Raw genomic sequence first — 20,255 nt, forward strand, 5'->3', positions numbered from 1 at the left:
TATAGCAAAAGCACATCTGACAACTGAGCTTCGTGATTCATGGAGGCCATTCTATAATATCATATGGATGGCCGGGCGCAGTGGCTCAAGCCTGTAATCCCAGCACTTTGGGAGGCCGAGACGGGCGGATCACGAGGTCAGGAGATCAAGACCATCCTGGCTAACACGGTGAAACCCCATCTCTACTAAAAAATACAAAAAACTAGCCAGGCGAAGTGGCGGGCGCCTGTGGTCCCAGCTACTCGGGAGGCTGAGGCAGGAGAATGGCGTAAACCCGGGAGGCAGAGCTTGCAGTGAGCTGAGATCCGGCCACTGCACTCCAGCCTGGGCGACAGAGCCAGACTCAGTCTCAAAAAAAAAAAAAAAAAAAAAAAAAAAAAAAAATATCATATGGAAAGCTGATCAGCTGAGCATGAGACAACAGCAAGTCTTTACAGGACCTGAGGACATGGTGGCTTCAATATGTGTGTCCCCAGCCTGGTCACAAGGGTGTGTCTGGATGAAGCAGTAGCCTAAGCAGGGACTACGTTTCTCCTTCACTGCTCCATGTGGCCGCAGGACAGTATTTCCTAGGCTGAGAAGATGATCTCAGAGAAAGAACTCTGGTCTTAGGCACACCTGCCAAATCCCCCATATCAAAGCCTCAGGTCTGTTCTACAATCTCAAAGAGCTCCCAGTTCCTTGGTTCTTATCTTAACTGTATGGGTCTCATGCTTTATCAACTATCCAAAAGTAGCAGGAGCTCCCAACAAATGAAGTGGTGAAGTGAGATAGTACCAGGCTAACAAGTTATATCTGGCCTTCTTAGGGATGAACTATTCACTAGAGGGCCAGCTCTAGGGGAGTGTCAAAGAGGCACTAGAAAAGAAGTGCTCTGGCTTCCAGTAATGACAGTATAATGAGCCTGAGACCCTGAATGACCTGTCCAACATCACAAATCCTTCTGATTCGGAACTGGAAGTGAGGAGCCTGAGTACGCCTCATACTTTTTTTTTTTTTTCCTGAGACGGAGTCTCGCTCTGTCACCCAGGCTGGAGTGCAATGGCACAGTTTCGGCTCACCGCAACCTCTGCCTCCCAGGTTCAAGCGATTCTCCTGTCTCAGACTCCCGAGTAGCTGGGACTACAGGTGCCCGCCACCACGCCCGGCTAATTTTTGTATTTTTAGTAGAAATGGGGTTTCACCATGTTTGCCAGGCTGGTCTCGAACTCCTGACCTCAGGTGAACCGCCTGCCTCGGCCTCCCAAAGTGCTGGGATTACAGACATGAGCTACCACACCCGGGTGACTTCATACTTTTGCCAGCAAAAGAGACAACTGCATAGGATTTGTGAGACCATCACATTTCTATATCTTGACTGACAGCTGCCAGGGTAAAAGGCGTTTGAAGTTTGTTGGCAGCTTTGGGAAACAGCACCCAAAACAGGTTAGGGCCATCTGTTAAAGAAAATGGCTTCAGCTGCACTTGGATTTGTATCTCAGGGTTTTTTTCTTTTCTTTTTTTTGAGATAGGGTCTTGTTCTATAGCCCAGGCTGGAGAGCAGTGGTGCGATCTTGGCTCACTGCAACCTCCACCTCCCGGGTCCTGGTTCAGGCAATTCTCCTGCACGCCACCATGCCCAGCTAATTTTTGCATTTTTAGTAGAGATGGGGTTTCACCATGTTGGCCAGGCTAGTCTTGAATTCCTGACTTCGTGATCCGCCCACCTCAGCCTCTCAAAGTGCTGGGTTTACAAGCGTGAGCCACTACGCCCGGCCAGGTTTTTTTTTTTTTTTTCTTCACTCTCCAGGACAAAATTTCCCATTCCATTATGTAGTAGATGCTGACTACGTCTCCTCTAAACTAGTTTTGTGGGTGACTAATTTTATTGATTAGGATGAGCTATATCTTATACTCTCGTTTATCTGGTCAAAGAGACTCTCCTCACGATATAATCGTAGACATCTAAATGACGCAAGAATAAACACAGCCGCAGGGACAGTATCCAGATGCAGTTAAAGGGATACACTGCCACAGAGTGTGTTTTCCTTAACACTTGACTCTTTTAGGGGAAAATAACATTCTTACTCTCTCTTATAGTGATTATAATTTAAGTTCCTGGAGAGCATACCTTTCAGCCTAATTAGCACCTAACAAAGAATGTGCCCACAGATACCAAATGATTAATACTATTAGGTTACATAGCTAACTGAGCTCTTTAGTTCAAATTTGAATCCTGATTCAGTTCTGCTTACTGTAAATTATCTAACTTGAACTCCTGAGACCAGATTTGAAACTCTTCATCTCCCACAGAACTGTGAGCTTCTAAGAGAAGCTCCTGGCAAGGAAGTACATGTTGAACGAAAGAATGGAGGAGGGAAGGAAGTGAAGTCCCCATCACTCAACCCTTCCCAACCACTCCCAACTCTTCCCTAGCCCAGCTAAGTGGAAGACTTTTCCCTCATCTGGAATACCATCTTGCCTCATCTCTAACGTGCATGTTCACTGCTTCCATGGAGACCCAGGTCAGGAACAAGCTTTCCCTGGCTAATGTCACACTTCAGCCCCTTGTGCTGTCTGCACTTGGCAGTGAAGCCACACCAGGAGGTTGTCTGAGGTGCTCCCCGAGGGCTCAGATTCATCTTCTCCATCATCATATCTCATATGATATAGCACCCAGCACATGGCAGGCACTCACTGGGTATTACTTTAGCAAATGAAGGAAGAAATCTTATTGCCAATACCACTACCTGGTGTAGAACTTAACAGTTTCAAAAATGCTCTTAGATATACATATATTATCATGTTTATTCTAAGCACTTAATTCATCAACTCCCACCATAGGAGGGGCTGAGAAGACAGCTCATTTCTAGTCTAAAGTGGTCATTTTGGCTGGGTGTAGTGACTCATGCCTGTAATCCCAGCACCTTGGGAGACCGAGGCAGGTGGATGGCTTGAGCCCAGGAGTTCAAGGCCAGCCTGGGCAGCATGGTAAAACCCTGTCTCTATACCAAAAATACAAAAATAAGGCAGGTGTGGTGGTGCCCACCTCTGTAGTCCCAGCTACTCAGGAGGCTGACATGGGAGGACTGATCGAGCGGGAGAGGCTGCTGCTGCAGTGAGCCTCCATGATTGCGCCACTGCACTCCAGCCTGGGTGACAGAACAAGACCTTGTCAAAGAAACAGATAATAAAACAAAATAAAATAAAGCAGTCATTTTGCAGATGAAGAGACAGAGGCCTGCGTTGCCAGAGGAGTCCCACAGGATCACATAGCTACCAGTGTTCTTCCCATACTCCGCTATCTCTTGCCAGGTAACAGTGTTCTTTAATTTCCTGAGAGTAGACATTTCCTAGGCTCCGACAGACTTGAATATCTAGCTGCTTACTCAACATCTCGACTCTGATATCCAAAAAACACTTCAAACTTGACATGTTCAAGAGTAAATTCCTTATCTCCTCCTTCTAACAACCTGCCCTCCTTCCAGGCTCCCCAATTTCAGTAGATTGGAATTCTACCATTTTGTTACTCAGGCCAAAAATGTGGGAGCCGGGCAGGTCACGAGGTCAGGAGTTTGAGACCAGCCTGGCCAATATGGTGAAACCCCATCTCTACCAAAAATACAAAAATTAGTCGGGCGTGCTGGCGTGCACCTGTAGTCCCAGTTACTTAGGAGGCTGAGGCAGATGAATCGCTTGAACCCAGGAGGCGGAGGTTGCAGTGAGCCGAGATCGTGCCACTGCACTCCAGCATGGGCGACAGAGTGAGACTGTCTTGAAAAAAAAAAAAAAATTGTAGCCATCTTCAACTGCTATTTCTTTTACATATCACATCCAGTCTATCAGCAAATCCTGTTGGCTCCTTTCCAAATATATCCAGAAGACAACCACTTCTCACTTTTCCATTGCTTCACCTTGGGTTCAAGCCACCAACTTCTCTTGCTTAGACTATTGTAGTAGCCTCCTAACCAGTTTCTCTCCTTCCATTTTTACCACATTATAGCTTATTCTCAACACAGCAGTCAGAATGACCTTTTCAATATGGCAGGCCATGTTATTTATCTGCCTAGAATTCTCTAATGGCTACCATCTCACTCACAACTCACAGTAAAAGCCAGTGGCCTGTGTGATCTGCCCCCAATTCACCCTCACCCAAACATCTGCCGTTTCTTCTCTCACTAATATACTGTAGCCGTATTGGCTGGCTTACTCATGTTTCTTGAATATATAGGGCACATTCCTGCCTCAGGGCCCTCGTGTTTGCTGTTTTTCCTGACTGGAATAAACTTCCCCTAGATGTATGCTTGACTTACCCCCTAACTTCCTTCAAGTCTTTGCTCAAATGTTACCTTTTTAGTGGGACCCCCTTCAACTACCTTATTTAAAATTTTAACACCCAGAATCCTGGCACTTTTTTTTTTTTTTTTTTTTTTTTTTTGAGGCGGAGTCTCGCTCTGTCGCCCAGGCTGGAGTGCAGTGGCGCGATCTCGGCTCACTGCAAGCTCCGCCTCCCGGGTTCCCGCCATTCTCCTGCCTCAGCCTCCCGAGTAGCTGGGACTACAGGCGCCGCCACCACGCCCGGCTAATTTTTTTGTATTTTTAGTGGAGACGGGGTTTCATTGTGTTAGCCAGGATGGTCTCGATCTCCTGACCTCGTGATCCGCCCGTCTCGGCCTCCCAAAGTGCTGGGATTACAGGCTTGAGCCACCGCGCCCGGCCAATCCTGGCACTTTCTTCTTCTTCTTCTTTTTTGAGACAGAGTCTTGCTCTGTAGCCCACGCTGGAGTGCAGTGGCGTGATCTCGGCTCACTGCAAACTCTGCCTCTTGGGTTGAAGTGATTCTCATGCCTCAGCCTCCCAAGTAGCTGGGATTACAGGTGCCCGCCACCACGCCTGGCTAATTTTTGTATTTTTAGTAGAGCCAGGGTTTTGCCATGTTGGCCAGGGTGGTCTCAAACTCCTGGCCTCATGTTATCTACCCACCCCGGCTTCCCAAAGTGCTGGGATTACAGGTGTGAGTCACTGTGCATGGCCTACTCTTGGCACTTTCCATCTTCCTTCTCTGCTTAATTTTCTCAATATATATTTTACTTATTTGTTTATTGTCTGTCTCTACCCTGTCCATTCCTCAAACGGTGAGCTCACTGCTCTATTCCCAGTACCTAGAAAAGTACCTGGCACACAGCAGATATTCACCAAATATTTGTGGGATGAATCAATCAGTGAATGAATGAATATATATACCTTTAGGATCTCCCAGTAACCTGAAAACTTTAGGCAAGAAGGGGAAGACCCTAGTCGAGCTCTGGTCTCTCTCCAGCCTGGGATCCCTCTTTCCTCCTTACTGCCTCACCTGCTTCTCAGGTCCAGTCCAGCCCTATTCCACCAGAAACCACACCTAGGCTGAGAAGAAGGGCAACAGGTGCTTGATGCCAGGATGTTACAATTCCCAGGCCACCAGGTACAGAATTCTGCAGGGTGCTAATTTTTAAATTTAGCATCCTGATATCTTACAAACAGAAGAGGTCAGAGAAAGGTTAGGACTAAATATACTACTTAACCTAGATAACAGTACTGATTCAGAAACAGCAGCTTATTTGCTCTGAGGTGTTTTCCAAGGAACAGTGCTAAATTTGCATTTGTTCACCTAGCTGCCCCTTCCTTTAATCTTTTTATAATGGATTTCCAACATACATAAAAACAGAAGGAATGGTATAATGAACCTCTTGAACCCATTACCCAACTTCAAAAATTACTAACATTTTGCCTCCTTGGTTTCCCCTGTTTCTTAATCGTCTCTGCAACCCACACTAAATATTTCAAACTAGCTGTTTTCTGGAGAACAGATTTATATAAGACAGCCCCTGATGCTGTTACCACTGTAATCGAGCAACCACGTCAAACAATCTATCTTACCAGAAATAGAGCAGGGAAAAAAAAAAAAAAAGCACTTATACCCATTCCCCTACCTGAGCAATGACTAAAAAAGGAAGTGTCTAGCCGGGCGCGGTGGCTCACGCCTATAATACCGAGGCCAAGGTGGGCGATCACAAGGTCAGGAGATCGAGACCATCCTTGCTAACACGGTGAAACCCCGTCTCTACTAAACACACAAAAAGAAATTAGCCGGGCGTGGCGGCGTGCGCCTGTAGTCCCAGCTACTCGGGAGGCTGAGACAGGAGAATGGCGTGAAACTGGGAGGCAGAGCTTGCAGTGAGCCGAGATCGGGCCACTGCATTCCAGCCTGGGCGACAGAGCGAGACTCCGTCTCAAAAAAAAAAGGAAGTGTCTAAATTCCAGACTGTTTATATCAAGGGACATGCCCATTATCATGTTTGGAGAACTTTGGGGAGGGGTATTGTTGTGTCCACAAAATGAATGTAGACATGAACCGTTTTTACTTGTGTACATCTGATGCAGAATTTCTGAGTGAGTTTATTTAATCCAGCAAGTATTTACTGACTACCTGCTAAATATGAGGGATGAGATGAAGATAAAAGATAAAGAAAACCGGCCAGGCGCGGTGGCTCTTGCCTGTAATCCCAGCACTTTGGGAGGCTGAGGTGAGTGGATCACCTGAGGTCAGGAGTTTGAGACCAGACTGGCCAACATGGTGAAACCCCGTCTCTACTAAAAATACAAAAATTAGCTGGGCAGGGTTGCAGGCACCTGTAATACCAGCTCCTTGGGAGGCTGAGGTGGGAGAATCACTTGAACTCAGGAGGAGGAGGTTATAGTGAGCCGAGATCACACCACTGCACTCCAGCCTGGGTGACAGACTCCATCTCAAAAAAAAAAAAAAAAAAGAAAACCTAGTCTCTGTTCTCACGGAGCTCACAGGGTGAGGGTGAGAAAGGTACACAAATAACTCAAATACAAGGCAGAATAAGTTCTGTGCCCTAAGTAAATAAATCTAAGGCAAGAGCTCCTTTTTAAAATCCACCCACAGCAGTTGTAGAACCCAGGGTATACCCTTTCCTCAACTCTAGTTTTAGTTTCTGTTGTATTTATTGCTGTACAGCCAATAAGTACACTATAAGAGACCTGGGAATTTGGTGACCCATAGAATAGACTTTTGGATGTGGATCTTTGATGTCACATTTTGCTACTGACTCTCCAGACTTCAGTGGGTGGGGATTATCAAGTTTTCCCAGGGCTTGGAAAACAATGGGGCTAATTCAGTGCCTGCAGAAGCTGACACCCAAAGCATTCTACCTTGAGGGTATATACAGCAAGCAGCTTCATAACGGGATAGGACAGTGGGAGGGTGTCCAGGAGACACAGCTAGATTGATTCTGAAGGATATCCAAGGGCTCTCTCCCTGCCCTCTAAAAAACCGAGATCCTTTGGTGATCTATTATTAGAAGTCATCAGAAGTTCCCAGAGTAGAGTGTAGTTCTCTGGATAAACCGAAGAGACTGATGAAGTTTGGTGGGACAGTGCAGCATATGAAGGAAGCAGAGCTGAAAGCAGCAGGGGCATATGCATGGCCCTGGAGTTAGATGCACAAGAGAGTGGAGGAAGAAGGGAGCAGAGCTGAGATGGAAGGGAGATTTATATTGTAATCGGTTATCAAGACTGGTGAGGTGAGGATGGCTGAGGGGACAAATAAGAGGAAGGCAGGAAGGGGAAGGCCCTGTGGAAGGGTGAAAGACAATCCAGGTTTGAAAAGGTGATCACTGAGGGAGGAACCTGAGAGGCAGGATCTCGCAGGATACTGGGCAGGGGTATGAGAGGAGAGGCCTTAGAATGGGAGGGTGTGCAAGTTATACAGGATTGGTTCATGCTGGGATGGAAGGGGCTGATTCCATTGAAGCTAGTCACATCAAGAGGTCACTAAATGAAGTACAAATTATATGAAAGTTTCAGGTCACAGAATGTGGCTGAGGATGGCAGAAGGTGGGTTGGTGGAAGTAGAACACTGAGACTAAAAATAGGATGAAAGACTACTGGACTAGAGGGGTTTAGAGCATACAGACACGTGGATTCCTGGGGCTAAGGGACTTAACAAGATGAAAGGATTTGGGGTAAAGTGCCAATGAGGTGGGAGACACTGTACAGTGAGTGAGCTCATGGGGTAAGGGCTGGGAGCATCAAAGATTCATAGAACAAGAGATATTTGGGCAAAGGATGAAGAGAGAAGTTGACTGGGTTCAAGATACTCCAAAATAGGGCAACTTGAAAAAAATGGCAGTAGGAAGGTCACTCTCTCTTTCTCCAAGGCTCTTCTCCCCTGAAGCAGATCACAAAACCTAGGAAGGATTTTTCTGACTTTCCCCTGAAGCAGGTCATAATACCCTCACAGAGAGGTGCCCTCCCTGCACTCAGAGGAAAGGAGTATCCTTATCTGTGAAGACACAGGGACACAGACAGGAGTCTGAACAAACAGGCCTTGCTAAGTTTCTCCCAGTTTACTACTATTTGATATTACCCTTTTTGCATTTTTTTCCCACAACTATCCACTCTTCATCAAATCTAGTATAAAAATACACAAGTTTAACCATTTCTTTGGGTCTTCATTTCCTTATGAAGGCTCCTGTCACATAAAACTTACATTAAATAAATGTGTATAATCTTCTCATTAAATCTTTCTTTTGTTATAGGGGCCTAAGCCATGAACCTAAAAAGATACTTTACCTCCCCTACAAGGTGCAGGGGTTTCAGGGGATATGAGATCAAAAGTTATGAACAGCAGGATGAGAAACTCACTAACTTATGTGGCAAAGGGTAACAGAAACCTTGAGGGTCAGGGCCAGTATCGGTGGCTCATGCCTATAATCTCAACTACTTGAGAGGCTAAGGTGGGAGGATCCCTTGAGGCTAGTAGCTCAAGACCAGAAACCTTGGGGATCAAGGAACGAGCTGATGTTGGATTTAGGAATTACTAGAAAATAAGGAACAAGGAGCTGAGGTTGAGTACGTTTGGGGGAAAGACAGGCAATGGAGTAGGGTTTGGTTTTGTTCTGTTTTTTTTTTTAAACTGTGGGTTCAAATCTTAGCTCTGCTACTTAGCTGTGTGAGTTTCTGGTTCATTTCTCTAAAACCAACCAACCAACCAAACAAAAATATGGGAAAATGGAAGACATAATAATAATAAACTCTTGGGGCTGTTGAGAGGTAAATTTAACTTATATATCCAGAGCTTGGCACACAGTAGGTATTCAGCAAGCCAATCGTTATTGAGGCAAAAATCAGGGTAAAGAACCACAGAAGTGAGGCTACAGCAGAGATGAGAAGATAGGGATTCCAAGATGTTAGTAGTAGCAATATAATGCAAGGTATGGGCCACATGTTCAGTCTGTTGAATCCCTAGCATTCAGGACAGAGTAAGATCCATAGGAGCGTCTCATTTCTAACAACAGCTCATGCTGAGTTCCCATGTGCCAGGCATGGTGCCTGGTGCTTTACATGTGTTATGTCAGGCACCACTATTTTCCGCCCTTAGCAGAGGTGGGGACTGAAGTTAAGACAGGCTAAATAATATACCCCAAGTCCCATAGCTGGAGGGCCAGAATCAGACTGGAACCTAGGTTTGTTATGAACTCAATGCCCCCAAATGAAGCACTCTGCTATGCTGCTTTGCAAACATGTTAACTAATGGGGCCTGATCAAGGGAAATAGGTATGCACTATTAAGAGTGAAGAGGGTGATCTGGGAATGAGGGAGTAAGGATGCAAGCAGATCCTGGGGTGAGGTTACAAGAGGAAACTTCCAGGGTGGGGTACAAAAATGATTGCAAAAAATTATTATCTTGACTGAGAATTGCAGAATTTCACAATTTCACAGATGGAAGGAAACTCAAAGATCATCTAACCCAACCTCATCACAGTCATTTTGAGAAACTAAGGTCCAGACTGAGGAGGGGACTTCTCCCAGGTTTCTAAAGCACAGCAGTGACGGAGTTGGGACCACACACTGGATTGACTGGACTCTGGATTGATCCAGAATTCTCTGATGACTCCAATTATTACTACTTCATATTAATCTCTACATCCTCCTCAGCACCAGAAAGGTGCTGGACGCTTGTAAGTCATGTGCTGATTGACACTGAAGGGCTGGGAGGGCAGAGAGAGATGCCAGTGGGGGTGATTTTAGGATAAAGGCAGACGTGGAATGAGGGTCATAGGGCTACAGGGCAAGGATACTGAGGGCTGTGTAGAAGATGAGTGGGTGGAAAACTATTGGAGTAGGGCTTAGGAGTTGCCAGCAGTTTTGAAGGGAGTCACCGAGTTTGTGGGGAACACAGGGTCGAATTGGAGGGTTACCGGGCCAGGAGGGTCACCCAGGTTTGGGGGTCACTAAGGAGGAGTGTGGGGATCTTAGGGTCATGTGAGTTATCAGATTAAAACCGAGGGAGTCAGTGGTTGGTGGGTCTCTGAGAAGTGCTGGCGAAATTCCTGGGTTAGCAGCCAATGAATAATAACCAACGGTTACCTGGTGAGGTCTTGGGGTCAGTGGGTGGGGTGTGGGGTCACAGGGGTGGAGGCGGGCGCCGTCACGGGGTGGGGTTTGGGAGTCATGGGGGAGGAGCCGCAGGGCGGAAAAGAGGGGCAGGGACCCTGGGTGGGGAAGGGGGCCCGGCCGCGGTCCAGCGGCCAGGCCGCCCTGCTAGGGCCGGAGGGAGGTGGGCACGCCGGGCTCGGGACCTTCCCGGGGCCCTGCGCCCGCCCGGACTCCCGCCCTGGGCATGGTGGACCCATTCTTCCCGCAGCCACCAACCTGACAGCCCCCGAGGGCGACTCCGCCGACAGACCGCCATGCACCGGGCCCCGCCACCAGCGCCGGCCGCACAACCCGCCTGCGCCATAGCCCGCCCGCCCGCGCGCAGCTTGCCTCGCGCGATATCCAGGTTCCAGGGCCGCCGCACTTTCCTCTCCTCTTGGCGCGCCTCTACCGGGCCCCGGAACCCGTATAGAAAATACCGGGCACGCTCCACCCCGCCCCCCGCTTCGCCGCGGCAGCCATCCAACTTATCCTCGTTCCGGGGCTCCTGGAGCCCAGGCCGCCGAGATCTGAACGGAGCTCCTCGGAGCCCCGCCCCTCCCCCAGGCCGGGGTGACGCATGGCCAGAGAGGCTGAGCGCCCAGGGAAGGCGTGCTGACGTCACGACGCCCGGGTCAGGGCCCGGGCGCAGCTCGGAGCCGGGTCGTCGCTATAGCAATCGGGAATCGCTACCTGTCCTTTCCAAGGATTCGGTCCACCTGAAGCGTGAGGAGGTGGCGGAGGCCGCAAGGGCTCTGCGCTGTCACTTCCGCGGCCTGCGGGCGAGAAGGTGCGCTTCGGGAGTAGCGCAGGAGGACTGGAGGCGCAGGTTGTGAGGGACGCAGGCCGGGGCTTCCGTCTCTGTCCTCCGAGCTCAGAGCCCCCAGGCTTCTTCCCGGCCGCGCGCTCAGCAGTCACTGTCTTACGGTCCCGAAGCGCTTTAAGGTGCGCAGTCCGCAGGCCTTGCCTACTGATCTTCGAGCCACCCCTTGAAGGAAGCAGTTGCAGGTATTAAGAGCTCCTTATTGCAAAGGACGATATAGAGGGGCGGTGAGGGACTCGCCTCCTCAGGGAGGGCGCCCTGGCGGTCCTCTCAGGTTCTCTCTCATTCCCCCGTCAGCCCCACCGTCAGGCTCGCAACCGGCTACTCCCTTTTGTAGGCTTGCTTTGGGGTGAACATAAAAACCAAGCCCCTTTACTATTTCCCTGCTAGGAGAGGCTGCGATTGGGAAATTTTCAGAAACCTGAGGGAAAATTAAAAGGGAGCGAGCTTTCAGTAAAAAATCAAATTAAAAGGAGGGGAGTTAGAGAAGGAACTGGTAAAGATTGCCTTTTAGGAGAGGAACTGGGTGCCTGGAGGAATGAGGTGAGAAACTTTCCCCTCTCTATCCTTTCAGAACTTCAACTGGTTTCTTTTGTGTCTTCCCCGCTCCGAAAACAATTTAACTTAATAAGAATAATTTTTAAAGGACGTAAACTAGACACAGTTACAAAGTACGGGGTTTGGGGCTTGTGGCAGCTAAAGATGTCTTTGGGGACACGGGCGTCCTTTTCCTCTCCTGCCTGAAGAGCTTAACTAGGAAGCCCCACTTTCAGTCTTAGACATCCCTTCTTCCTGATCTGATTTGTTCTGGCTGGGACCAGAGTTAAGTTTAGGTAGGCCAGTGAGTGGCAACTGATGGTTAGAATTCCTGTGATTAGAATTAATCCCTTCTATATCTCCCAGTGTGGAAATAAACTGCCTGGCCACTATGCTGCCCTCTTTCCATTCCTTTTTGGTGGAAGTTTGACAAGTTATTTACCATAGAAAATAACTTACAGGCCGGGCGCGGTGGCTCACGCTTGTAATCTCAGCACTTTGGGAGGCTGAGGCAGGCGGATCACGAGGTCAGGAGCTCGAGACCAGCCTGGCCAACATAGGGAAACCCTCTCTACTAAAAATACAAAAAATACAAAAAATGGGCTGGGCGTGGTGGCGGGCGCCTGTAATCCCAGCTACTTGGGAGGCTGAGGCAGGAATTGCTTGAACCTGGGAGGCCGAGGTTGCAGTGAGCCGAGATCGCACCATTGCACTCCAGCACGGGCAACAGTGTGAGACTCCGTCTCAAAAAAAAAAAAAAAAAGAAAAAGAAAATACCTTATAGATACAGAGAGAGGATTAAGTAGCTCCTCTAATATGAATTGAGGGTTAGAAATACAGCAGGGAATAGAACTCAGGCTGTACCTGAGTTTGTCCCTTTCGAACCACCCTTTTTCCATAGCAATATATATATTGTGGATCCCGAGGTCAGGAGTTCGAGACCAGCCTGGCCAAGATGGTGAAACCCCGTCTCTACTAAAAATACAAAAATTAGCCGGGCATAGTGGTGTGTGCCTGTAGTCCTAGCTACTTGGGAGGCTGAGGCTGAGGAGAATCACTTGAACCCGGGAGGCGGAGGTTGCAGTGTGAGCTGAGATCGTACTCTAGCCTGGGTGACAGAGCAAGACTCTGTCTCAATAAAAAAAAAAGTATCCGGTGGATTCCAAGTACCGTAAAAATCTAATGCCTACCATCATCCACTTAAAAATATATGAACAAGTGCTTCAACAGAAATTTCATATGGTTCTCTTTCTCCTTAAACTTCTAATTCCATTCACTTCCTGTAATTATTAGTATATAATTTACTAAACTTTTTTTTTTACTAAATATTACTAAATATTTACTAAATTTTCCTAAATATTTTTAACATTTTTATGACTTGTGAAACCTAAAAAGTACAATTTTTATTGAAACTGCATCTTTTAATGAGAAATATGGTGTTTCTCCCCAATTAGTTCAGGTATTCATGGATTAATATTACCTAATGGTAGAAGGAGATAAGGTGCAACATCAATCCTTTACCTGTTTTTTATTTTTATAGATATGAGCATTGAGAAACTTTGTTTCCACAACTGGGAAAGGAAGAGATTTGTTACAATGATATTCTTTGAGTCTTTGAACTTCTAAATTATATGCCAACAATCACAGAGTGATCTATTAATATTATCAAATACTATCAAATAGAGTCTTTTAATTTTGTTAAAAGCAAAGGATTAGAAACCATTGAACTTCCAAAAGGATTTAGAGTCTCAGTTTCAGTTTTATTAAACATGATTATTAATTATCTGTGACATTTACACTCAGAGACACTTTGTTAATCAGATATTGATTTCCATACTTCTTTGCCAACACAATTTTTTTGATAAAATTATTTTATTATTACATGTTTTCAAGATCTTTTTGTTAAACTGAAATGCAGATTCAGCTCATTCACTGTATAGAAAACAACTGCCATTTGTGGAATTGGCAAAGCCAGTTTTCATTTCAAACCAATCAGCCAAATCAGACCTACTTTCTGTTAGAAAAATGTCTGACTTTATTCTTCCATTCAGATAAATATGTTAACATTCATTTTGAGGAATATTATAACAATTATTAGGGAATAAATGATTATAGCTTATAAAATGGACCACTAATAAACCAGTCAATATTAAAATTATTTAGACCTACTATTAACATAGTAAATGGTAAAAATGAGATAGTACTGTTTGTCATATAATTAGGAATAATGCTGTATAATGTATAGTTAAATCCATCAGTTTTGAGAAGTCATATAGGAGGCATATATTCCCTTCGTAAATGTGTGTACCTGCTGTCATCAAACTCTTGTTGTTCAGCTTTTGGGAACAATTAAATGAGAATCATGTCTAAAAATCAGAAATAACTAATAATCTTGTTACACAAATTTTTTTCTTCTGTATTTTTTAGAAAGGAAAGCTATATTTGCTAAGAAATAATGAATTGAGCAGCTAGCAATTTCATTTTTTACTAGGAGGTAGAAAATAATAAACATTTTATAAGATAAAATAGGAAAACTGATTACAATGGGAATATTTTGATATGAAGTGGAAAATAATTGCTCCCTCCCAGCTCCCCAGTTTTTTACACCCTGGACCATGCATCAAAATTCAGTGTAGGGGAGAGATACTACCTCTTTTGTAAAGTAGGACAAGGACTATGGTGAAAGTGGGGGCAGTGGTAGAATGGAGAATGTGCATGAATATGTCAGCTGGCTCCCAAACGGATTGGTTTTAGATTTTTTTTTTTTTTTTTTTTTTTTTGAGACAGAGTCTCGCTCTGTCACCCAGGCTGGAGTGCAATGGCCCGATCTCAGCTCACTGTAACCTTCGCCTCCCAGGTTTAAGCGATTTTCCTGCCTCAGCCTCTTGAGTAGCTGAGTAGCCACCACGCCCAGCTAATTTTTGTATTTTTAGTAGAGATGGGGTTTCACCATGTTGGTCATTCTGGTCTCAAACTCCTGACCTCGTGATCTGCCTGCCTCGGCCTCCCAAAGTGCGAGGATTACAGGCATGAGCCACCGTGCCTGGCTTTTTTTTTTGAGATGAAGTTTTGCTCCTGTTGCCCAGGCTGGAGTACAGTGGCACGACCTCGCCTTACTGCCACCTCTGCCTTCTGGGTTCAAGCGATTCTCATGCCTCAGCCTGCCAAGTAGCTGGGATTACAGGTGCCTGCCACCACACCCAGCTATCTTTTTTTTTTTTTTTTTTTTTTTTCCTGAGATGGAGTCTTGCTCTGTTACTCAGGCTAGAGTGCAGTGGCCCAATTCAGCTCACTGCAACCTCCCCTTCCTAGGTTCAAGTGATTCTCCTGCCTCAGCCTCCTGGGTAGCTGTGATTACAGGTGTGCACCACCACACCCGGTTAATTTTTGTATTTTTAGTAAAGACAGGGTTTCACTATGTTGGCCAGGCTGGTCTCGAACTCTTACCTCAGGTGATCCGCCCACCACAGCCTCCCAAAGTGCTGGGATTACAGGTGTGAGCCAGTGCACCAGGCCTGGTTTTAGAAAATATTTTATAGGGAAGATGAAGATCTGGAAATTTATTCCTTTAAAACTCTCCTCAGACTGATTTGAGGCTATTGCCTGGGTATTCCTTGCAGTCTTCACATACCCTAGGAAAATCTTCATGTACCCCACTTGGAACACTTCTTAATATAGGAATATCAAAACTCCAGTGTCCCTGACTATACATTATTTTGAGACGCCAAAGCAAATGTCCTAGGAAGTAAGGAGGAAGACTTGTTGTTCTTGGAATAGAAGTGACTTATGAGAGAAGTCAAAGAGAATGGCTCCAAGTTCGTATAGTGTGAAGGTCATGGATACAGTCCTTGGCTTTGCAGTTCTAGAAGTGTGATTTTGGGTCAGTCCACACAAAGGTGTTCATGTTTTGTCACATTAAATCAAACTCATAGGAAGTTAATGTACATAATAGAATGCTAGTGCATTCTTTTATACTTATAGCCAGCAAGTGAACTGGATTATTGCCCCTGTTGGGGAAATCTTATCTGGGAAGATCAGTTATAATCAGAAAGTTACATGAGGAGTGTGGATCTTGAGCATGGCTATTGTCAATGAGCTGATGAGCAAGTGCTCACTACCTGGCATGTAATAGGAGCTTAGTAATTATGGAATGAAGGTACTTCATCTATATCTTCATTATAGATGCTAAAGGGTAAGTTTAAGATTCTGATAGGCCACCCCAACATGTTTTTTGATCAGGTAGATTTTTCCTTGTTCCTCAAGTTATACTCTTAAATGGCTATATCATGTAGATATTAAATCCAATAAAATTTCATGTCAGGGAATTATATAATTGCGACAGCTAAGTTTTATCTATCATCTCTGAGCCTAGAAATTGGGACTGTTCATTGATAAAAGAGATTGGAGATTGCTTTCTTGTGCCCTGTAGAAGTAGTGATGGTGGTAGTAACCAAATGATCTGTATGTCACAATACTATTTGGTGGCTAAGAGTGTACTGCATACAAAGATTGACACTGGGTGACCCTCAGTGCTGGCGCTTTCCTAGAGGTGGACATCTTGACTAGGGAGGTGCTGAACCACCTGTGGGCTGGCCAGCTGTTGTGGACTATACTGTGGTGAGGCGGAACAATAAATTTCCCCCACTCCTTAGATTCCCCTCAGGAGATAATACTTGATACTGCTTTTAAGGATAGACAAAAGACAAGCCTTTTCAAATTTTAAAATCATTAGGGATGAGTTGCCAAAAATTTTGGGTTTTATCTGGAAGCTAGAAGACATAGTCTCCTCAAGGCTTTTTCTGGCTCTAGGATAAGCTATTGAGATAGAGAAAAAGATGCCGGGCTGAGGAGTTTCATTTAGTATTTTAATAATAATAAAAAAGACATACAAAATCCAAACATTTCTTTTTACAATTCAGATACATATTTTTCCCCAAGTGCAAAATACTCTATGAACTGCATCATTTGCTGTTTATTGTTGATTGTGTAGGAGATGCTTACTAAATTGGCAGCAGTGGAAGGCAGATATAAATACAATATTTTGAGATTTCTTCTGCATTTAACAAAAAGCCTCCCACATGGTGATGATTATTCTGAAACTTGAGTTCAGCTCACACAGGAGAATAAAGTTTTCAGTTTGTTCAAACTGCTACAGCCTGTGGTGTCTAAAAAAGCTGATGACCACTGGGGGTTCTGTTCCTTCTAATCATATATTTCCTTGTACAAATAATGGCACAAGGATAGGGTGTGCTACTTTTGAGACGGGTCAAATGTAAAAATATCCTTGTGTTGTTTGCTCCCACTTTTCTCTTACTGTGCTTAAGAAAGAAACCTGGAGAGTTAACATGTTCTGCTTATGGTCAGTTATACTTTGTCTTGGTACTCCTTGTTTGTGGCTGTAATATTGAGGTTAAACAGCAAATACAAAAGTTTGAATGCCTCTATAACGTTTTCTGACATTTTGAGATATGACCTCATAATCCATTCCAGAGTCACCTCAAACATGTATATAGAGAACATCTCTCATATATAAAAAGTTTCTCTAGGGCCAAAGACCAGGACTGTGTTACTGAACTTTCAGCAACGAATCTGAGTCTCTACCACCTCAAACTGACCAAATCTTGGGGGCTGTTAAAGCAGTCACAGCTCAGTGCCAGCCTTTGGGGATTTCTAGGCCTGGGGCAGGCAGCTCACAACCAGGATCTGGTCAGTTTTCTTCTGACTCCAAGAGTTGTCTCAGGTTGCAGGAATAGGCATGGCCTGATAATATAGAAAGAAGGAGGCAGAGAAGTAAAGAGGAACTGCCATGTTGCTGAGGATATAAGTGCCTTTCTGGTATGCATCACTTGGTGCGTGAAGCCCTCCCATTTCCAGGCTCAGAGCAGGTGAGGTTTTGGAGGTTTTGTATTAAGATGAATGGAGGCCCCACAGTACTGTAGCCCCACACCGTACCCTGCAGAAAGGCCTCTGGGTTGCTTCATGAAGGGTTCCTATTTATACCATCTTTCCATTTCCCTCCAATGGTAAAAACCTCTCCTGTCTGACCTGTAAAGACCTAGAACGTCCCTGAGCATTGACTCCTCATTCAATCCACTTAACCCCTAGTTTGATGTCCCAGGGCCAGCCTCCTCCATAGGTTCAGCAGCAGCTTTGCCTGGGTTCTGAACCCTCCAACTTGGAGGACCTAAATTAAACTTGGTGGACAATAGCAGGTTTTTACCTGCTCACCAAGATCTGCCTTGACATCAATTAAGAAGCCTAGTGGTCTATGCCTTCCACACTGTGGAACTCATTTGCAGGTCTCATAAACCATGGAATAAATGGTTGGAGGATGTGTATTTGTATATATGTATGTATGGTGTCACAGCAAAGGAAGGGAGAAAGGAGAAGCCAGACCCTGAAGGCATATGTTGAGAAGCATGGTCACTGTTTGGCTTTCCAAGAGATGCAAAATGGCTGGCAGAGAGGAATCAGAAAGTTATCCTAGGCTGGGCGCGGTGGTTCATGCCTGTAATCCCAGCACTTTGGGAGGCCAAGGTGGGTGGATCACCTGAGGTCAGGAGTTCAAGACCAGCCTGGCAACATGGTGAAACCCCGTATCTACTAAAAATACAAAGATTATCTGGGCTTGGTGGTGCACACCTGTAATCCTAGCTACTGGGGAGGCCGAGGCAGAATTGCTTCAGTCCGGGAGGCGGAGGTTGCAGTAGGCCGAGAGAGCACCATTGCACTCCAGCCTGGGCGAGAGAGCGAGACTCCATCTTGGAGAAAAAAAAAAAAAAAAAAAAAAGGTATCCTAGCTTCTGGTGGAGAATTAGGATAGTCAGAGTTGATTAAAGAAGTTTTCATGGTGCTTCCTGGGAAGTACAGAGACACTCCTACTAAATGACCATTTCCCGTGTTTGGAAGCAGCCATTTTGCATCTTTACAGTGGCCCTCCTTGACCCAGAAAGACAAAGGTAGCCAGACACTTTACCCACAAGGGCCATGATGTTGGCTAATGGTTGTCAGGGAATCTAGCTGTGTCATTGGCTACCTACTGCTATGGCCATTTTGGCTGATGAATGCTACCGATGGGAGGGTAGGGGGTCAGACTCCTTTATTTAGTGTTGAGTCTCCTGGGGGAGCAGTAGCCTAGGACAGTCACCTAGAAATGAATCTGAGCTGTTCTGTGAGTTACCAGGGGAGTTAAAAAAATAAAAAAATTTTAAAAAGTAATGAACCTGAGGAGTCAGTTGGTAGCCTTTGATTGATTGGGACTACAGCTTTGGGGGAGCTAGGGTGAGAAAACAGAAAATAATTTTATAGGCAGCAGTTGGATTAAGGGCAGAATGTGTGCAGGCTTTGGGCTTGGGCATGGACTTGATTCTTCTTCCATTTGATTCTTTCTTCATTTTGAAAAACAGTAGTTGAGGAAGCTAAGCTTGAAGTCAACTTTAAGAGGGAAGTGACCAGAGCCAGGCAAATAATCTGATGCCTTCTGTCTTATTCTTGGCTCCCACAGCTTTGTCTCTGGCCTCAGGACCCTGAGTCAGCCCATCCCCAGGTGGTATGTCCTGGTCCTCTTCCATGTGTACACCAGGGGATAACAGAATGAAGACAGGGAAAAGATGGAGGTTTTCCCTACTTGGGGTAGAGAATCACTGACCAGTTCCATTGGCCTCTACAATCATGAGGTCCACGCTGACTCCATGGAGAGGCATAGGGATAGCAGGATTGGTTTAGCAAACATAGGTCTCTCTCCTTCCTGCTCCATCAAATCCCCAGAATTACTTTCCTACACATTAGATGCCTCTGCACAATTACCCTGGATTACCACAGCCAAGGGCTCTAGGTGGCCAGTTGGTGGCACAGAGACAGATCAGATGCTCCAGCACTCAAGGTTCATGAGATTCAAAACCGATTTTCTTCCACTCCAAACATACACTCTTTTCTCTTGGGCAGCTATAAATAGGGTTTTGCTAGTAGAGGAAAAAGAAACAAAAACAAAAAACAAACCCAGAAAACAAAAACCCCTCCGTCTAGACAACATAGAAAGACTCAAAATGATTGCACTTATTAGGTGTGGACAGGGTGGGCAGGAGGCTCGCCAAGTGCACACACATTCCTTTTGCTGCCCACAGCCTGAGGCCAGAGGTAGGTGGCTCCAGGCTGGCTGCAGAGTGGGGTCCTCTTTGGTGAAGCCCACAAGCCAGCTGGGGCTACAAGGGAAAAACAACTGTAGGGCAAGGCCTAGGCTGGCTTCAGGTCAATAGCCATGTTTCTTTAAGGACAACATGTAGCAAGAGGAGTAGGGCTCCCCCAGGGAGCATCACATGGGGCCGAGGAGGTGGCTGGGCCAGGGAAGACAAGTAAGAAAAGGGATTGGTGTTTGAAGTTGACTTCCAATTGTTCTGTGTCTAGTCCTTTAGATGATACATTTTTTTCTTTCTGT

The 20,255-nt window shown here is 45.7% G+C and overlaps 1 protein-coding gene across 6 annotated transcripts in view; it reads right to left on the minus strand.

Annotated features, from left to right (window-relative positions):
* LOC105474498 (zinc finger protein 76) overlaps positions 1-10,952 on the minus strand; it is a 36,144-nt gene extending 25,192 nt beyond the window's left edge. For 2 of the 6 annotated variants that reach the window (XM_011729204.2, XM_011729199.2), the window contains exon 1: positions 10,699-10,840. The gene's annotated coding sequence lies outside the window, so the exon portion shown is untranslated. Of the gene's footprint in view, positions 1-10,698 lie in introns of all 6 variants that reach the window. The other 4 variants (XM_011729200.3, XM_011729201.2, XM_011729205.2 and 1 more) reach the window with 4 other exon arrangements.
* Between the last annotated feature and the right edge of the window lie 9,303 nt (positions 10,953-20,255).

Source organism: Macaca nemestrina, chromosome 5 (assembly GCF_043159975.1).
Source record: "Macaca nemestrina isolate mMacNem1 chromosome 5, mMacNem.hap1, whole genome shotgun sequence".
Classification (NCBI taxonomy): Eukaryota; Metazoa; Chordata; class Mammalia; order Primates; family Cercopithecidae; genus Macaca; species Macaca nemestrina.